Raw genomic sequence first — 6,498 nt, forward strand, 5'->3', positions numbered from 1 at the left:
CTATAACCTACTTCTACTATCAATTTGTGAAAGCTTAAAGATCAAGCTGGACAATATAACCAAAAGAAGAAGAATCAATGGCACAATACACATGAAAATACTTTGGGGAAAGCCTCAGCTAAAAACCGCACACTATTGTATTATCATACATGGTGGAAATACATAGGAATTATACAAAGCCTTAGCTCTCACAGCTAGCCAACTCTCAGTACAATCCTCACAGATGCTCACTGGAAATCTTGGCTTCTCTCCAGCATTCCTCTCTGCCCTCCAAGCTCCTATTTCCTTGTGCTATTCCTTGTGGATGATTTTCCTATGACCAAGTGGAAAACCAATCTTCAAAACTACGCAGTCCTCAAGGATAAATCCTTGAATGCATGCATGATTTTTCTCCATGAGAAAACACACGCAACTGATAGTACACTGTCCTTGAACATTAATCTCAACTGGGTCTTTCTCAGAATAGATATGCATGAGTTTCTGATGGGGGAATCTTCAGTTAACTGGAGTAGCACTAGTTGAGTGCATTAATGCATCAACTGATTGTTAACTCACTATTAGTTCCTCAAACAGTTTGGAACTAATTTAACTGGACTTAACTCAGTAAACTGAGTTAACTAATTACAACTCTAATATAATTCAATCTTATCTCCTTAATTTAAGGGATAACTCTTGCATGACTTCAGAAAGACTTCTAACTTGAATTTATCCAACTAATTAATTTAAAATAAATTAATTAATTATTTCCAAGTAGCTGTTAAGACTAAATTCAATTTTAATTCAAGGACAAATTAAATTGGAATATTCTTGTTGCCATATTTCAACAATGTGTAAGAGGAAGATATCATGAGATATGCAACTGTGATAAAGGTGATCAACATCCAAAAGACCAATAAGTTTTGACTAGGAAATTTCTCAGAAAGATATGAAGACTCTGATGAGAGTTTGAAAAAGATGGAGACCCTTGACAATGGATATCTTTAGGAGATGTGTCAACATGTATGCAAGATGCTGATACCTATATGAATATGTCATGATGAAGATCCATCTCGTAAGGTACTATTTGATTTAACGTTATGTTTTGATTTCTTTAACAATATCTGTATGAGTTCATGCAGGACTACTGGAACAAGAGTTGTAAGTGCAAGTACAACTAGCATTCACGTGGTGAATGGAAATTCCTGAAAGAAGCATGATGAGAAAGAAGTAGTCATATGAAGAAGGTTCTAGATATGTACCAAGAAGGCCACTTTCCATGAAGAAAGGAATGACATGAAAAACCAAGGAGGAAATTAATCGATGGCTAATGCCCTACAAGGAATAAGCACGACTGAATTTCATGAAATCAAGGAAAGAAATTTATCAAGCAGCTGAAGGACCCATGAAGAAGAAGTTGCTGAAGAAAAGGAGAGTCCCTAGTTAAGAGGGAGCTCTGACAAGTCCCTAATTAATAGGGAACTCGGGCAAGTTCCTAGTTAGGAGCTTGGGTACATTCCTTTACAGGAATAGGCATATATTCCTTAGTTGAGAGGGAGAGATAGACACAACATTATTGTCTTCACTTGGGAAGAAAGAATGGAGGATTGGGTAATCATCTGGCATCTGATGCTCTTTGAGGATGTGTAGGGAATCCAAGATAAGAGTAGGAAAGAGGGCTGATATTCTTTGAGGGCTGGGAACCCAAGATAATAATAGTCCTAGAAGGTCATACTCAGTGAACACCCAGGTTGGTATGTACCTTGGGAGATAATGATGAAGGTGTCCATAGTCATTGGTCCCGCAAACATTGTGCTCTGATCTGATGAGAGATAGAGCTATCAGTCAAGGCCTTGTTGTGGAAACAATATTGGTTACTATGATGCTATGCAGATGGATTACCAATCTGATTCTTCTTATGAGAAATTCTTCATATTGAGAATGACCAAGTACCATTATGAATACCTCCCTAGTTAAGAGGGAGTGTTGTAAAATGTAACTAGGCTCAGCCTTCATAATGACATGTAATTGTGATTTTTTGAAGAAAATAATTTGTTATTGGCTTGCTTCATGGGTTTCATGAGCAAGGGATGATCTAGGTGGATGTTGGTGGCCACCCACCTATCCCACTTGGACCCCCACAATTGTCTCTTTCAGTTTTTAATTTTCCTTAATTGTAGCACAATTTACTATTTTTAGCAGTTTTTCGGGTCCTGAACTTGCGGAGCCGTTTTGAGGCCCTGAACGATGTTTTTTGGGAAAAATGGGAGCAACTTGAGTCATAAATTGATGCTTTTCTTCCAAAAGTTGTAGTTCTCAGATAGATCTTTCTAACGAGATATTTTGCGCGTCAAATGGAGATCGTATGCCAAAGTTATGACCCCGAGAAGTTGATGTACCAATTTACCCAAACGGGGCCCACAGTTTGGTGTTTCATCTTCTGGGGTTAGGTTTTTGGATGTTTAGGGTTTTTCATTGTTTCTCAACAATAAATAGGCCTTCGAGCCTCATTGTAACACAATTCAGAGGCATGTAGCCGCCACATCTCTTCTCATAGATAAGCTACCATCGCCCTAGCTGGTTTATTTCCATTTCTGTATGTAAGCATATTTCAGTATTTTACAGTAATGAAATGGAGTATTATTTCCATTGAATCTCTGTATTTATGGTTATCTCTGTAATTTGTTGCATTCCTATTTAAATCTGGATCAGTGGTATCAGAGAGGTTTGTTTTTTCTTTGTTTTTCTTTGCATGTCCCCAACGAGGTCGGGATATAAGGAGTTAGGGCTTGAACTAGTTGAACCTTTGCAAGACCAGCCTTGCAAATCCTGACAGCCTCCCATGGCGGATGAGAAGAAATATGAGGGGTCGGGAGATCCTATCAAAATCTTGCTCGAAGAAGCCCTTGAGCGACAAAGGAATGTGATGATGGACAACTTTGCCCAAATTCTTCAGCAGCTACCCAGAGGCAACGCATCGGCTTCCAACATCTACTTTGGAAATGCCACACCCTTTAAGGTACAAGTTAATTTTGAAATCCCCATCTTCGAGGGTCAAATAGATGCAGATGTCGTAGATAAATGGTTAAATCTGCTAGAAGGGTATTTTTTTGTTCATGATTTTTCTCATCGGGAAAGGTTTATTTTCGGTCTTCTCAAAGCAGCCCCCCACGTCAAGAATTGGTGGGAAACCTACTGCGAGTAGAAGGATGAAAGTACGAGCTCACTATTTTCAAGCGCACCCACTTGGAATTCATTCCAGGATGCCATCAAGGATCAGTACTACCCTGTCAAAAGCTATGAGGAAAAATACATAAAGTGGACCACGCTACGACAGGGAAGGGACCAAGATGTGCCAGAGTTCACAAACATTTTTCATACCCTTCGCACACAGTTGGGTATCAAGGATTCTGAGCTACATTTGGTACTCAAATACCGCGGTTGCCTACACAGGTACATCTAGGAAGATACGGAGTTCCTGAACATCTCCTTGCTTGGCACGGCGTACCGATATGCTGTCAAAATCGAGCAGAAGTTTAAACAGAAGAAGCGAGACTTTGGATATGTGAATCCAAAGCAAGGGAAAGGCTTCCCCAAATCACAAAACCAAGGACAAATCAAAGACTGGGTAACCCAAGACAACCCGTCAAAGAAACAAGAAAAGAACAACACCACGAAGTCAAAGAAGGACACAGGAAAGTGGTGTGAGTTCCATAAGAGCCCCACTCACAACACCAATGAGTGTCGAACCAAGCATTCACTGGTGGCCGAGTTAAAGGCTTCAGAATCAGATGCATGTTCTGACCCCGAGTCAAAACCTAACAAGGGAAATGGCAAAGGGAAGCAGATCATTGATGCAAAACCCAGTGTCACTGTTGCCACCGCCAAGATGCAGAAGAATGAGCCCGAAGATCCAGAGGAGGGGGAGCGTCTTTTCCACTCACAAATATGGGCGAAGGGTTTGTCGCTGCAATTCATTGTCGACATTAGCAGGCAAAAGAATCTCATTTCAGCAGAGGTAGTGAAGTGGTTGGGCCTACAAACTAAACCACACCCGCAGCCGTAGAGTATCGAGTGGCTTCACCAAGAACGAGATCTTCGAGTTCGCCAGCAATGCCACCTTCCCTATAGCATCAAACCCTTCACAAATAAGGTATTGTGTGATGTTGCACCTCTTGATGTTTGTGATGTATTATTAGGCCAACCATACTTGTGGGGGCGACATGTTGTGTATGAGTCAAGGCCTCGAGCTGTTATTATTTCTTTGGGTAATTCATTATACAAGATACCAAAGGTAGCCCCACCTACCGCCACCTCTTTGATCTCTACTAAGAAATGCAGAAAAATCATCTCCCAGACTAGGAAATTCAATTTCTGTCCGGTTTGCTCCCAAAGTAAGGGGAAAATCGTCGCCACATCCATGACCCCCACGAAGGGTTCCTCCACGCAACAACAACAACAGAGGGATACGGTCAGGAAAGAACACATGAACAACTTCTCCTCACCCACAGGGTCACCACACAAGTTTCAGGTGGACGACAAAGTTTGGTTACATCTGCAGAAAGAACACCTTACAAGAGCCCATCAGAAGCTCAGACCACTCTGACACGGTCCTTACAGCATTACCAAGGTTGTGGGGAATAATGCTTTGGAGCACATTATTCCTCCATTCCTTCTCTTGCACCGAGTGTTCAATGTGGAATTCCCTCGACCATGCTTCCCACCATTACTGGACACACTAGAGATTGCAAAACAACTCACGAGGGACCAAGTTTAGGAGATGAAGGAACTCAACGCAATGGGGACCATTGTTTCCTAAGTGGGGAGGAATGATCTAGGTAGATGTTGGTGGCCACCTAAATATCCTACTTGGACCCCCACAACTGTCTCTTTCAGTTTTTCAGTTTCCTTAATTGTAGCATAATTTACTATTTTTGGCAGTTTTTCATGTCCTGAACTTCCGAAGCTGTTTTGAGGCCCTAAACAACATTTTTTGGGAAAACTGGGAGCATCATGGTTCGCAAATCAATGCTGCTCTTCCCAACATTTTAGTTCTCAGATATATCTTTCTAACGAGATATTGTGCGTGTCAAATGGAGATCGTATGCCAAAGTTACGACCCTGGGAAGTTGATGTACCAATTTACCCAAACAGGGCCCACAATTTGGCGTTTCATCTTTTAGGGTTAGGTTTTTGGATGTTTAGGGTTTTCCATTGTTTCTAAACAATAAATAGGCCTTCGAGCCTCATTGTAACACAGTTTAGAGGCATGTAGCCGCCACATCTCTTCTCAAAGATAAGTTACCATCCCCCTAGTTGGTTTATTTCCATTTCTGTTTGTAAGCATATTTCAGTATTTTACAGTAATGAAATGAAGTATTATTTCCGCTGCATATCTGTATTTATGTTTATCTCTGTAATTTTTTGCATTCACATTTAAATCCAGATCAAGGGATTTTTTTTTTTAAAGTCAATGTCATGTATGACCCTTCTTGGGCATATAAAGAATGTATCTAGGTCTACAAGTTGACTAGAAGCCCTCTAATAGACAAGAACAATCATCCTCTTCTTGATGTCGGCCTCAAAATGTATACAAATGAAAAGTAGGCTCACATATGGAGACACACTCTTTCAAATGATCATGTCGGCTCAAATGTAGGGGCAATAAACTATATATAGGAGCATATACCCCTCACATTTCCACATTTATCGTTCGATATATCTCTGATATTTCAGATGGGTACAATAGAGATAAGGTGCGGATTATCCACAATAATATTCTCGGCATATTTTCTGAGGTTATCGATCGTCAAGACAACAAGGAGTTCAGTTACCACAGTGATCACATTGCGACTAGTTTGGGGTAACATTACAATGGTATCTTCCTCATTGTCTTGAAATATACACTGTAATGCAGATGGACATATCACAGTGGTACAGTTTGGAAAAGGTCTCGGTGTTGTGCTAATAAGATGATACTCAGTGATGCTCGGTGCTATATCTCAGTGATACCAGGTGTTGTGCTCAGTAGTGATATGATGATCAACATGATGCAACTAGGTGTTACATTGTGCAACTCTGTGCTAGTGATAGTATGAAGGTATGATCCACAATTCTATGAAGCCAAAGTTCTGGGATATATCACAACGTTTGAATGTTGAGTGATCAAGTTTTGAAGAAATCGAAGAATCAAGGGATAAGGATGAATGTGTCTTGTTCTGGAAATGGAAAAATAGGTCAAGGGTCTTGGTTTTGGTATTCGTCAATTGGAATCTCTATAATAAGAATTTGTGCGGGTTTTCCTCTCAAAGAGTGAGAGGTTTTGGCCCTGGCAGAAATCCAACATCTTTTTTTCTTATCTCTTTTGTTTTGGTAACTATTTGATGAAGTAACAAAACAAACTCTAATAATAACAAGAGGATATTGTGCTAAGAAGAAAAAGTAAAAATTACCTCACAAATAGTTATCATCGTGAGAAGAATCTTATTAACCTAATTGCCCTAGATTCTTCAACACATCTTC

Source organism: Pinus tabuliformis, chromosome X (genome assembly GCF_031772625.1).
Source record: "Pinus tabuliformis cultivar Carrire ecotype Pingquan chromosome X, CPIR1, whole genome shotgun sequence".
In the NCBI taxonomy this organism is placed as follows: Eukaryota; Viridiplantae; Streptophyta; class Pinopsida; order Pinales; family Pinaceae; genus Pinus; species Pinus tabuliformis.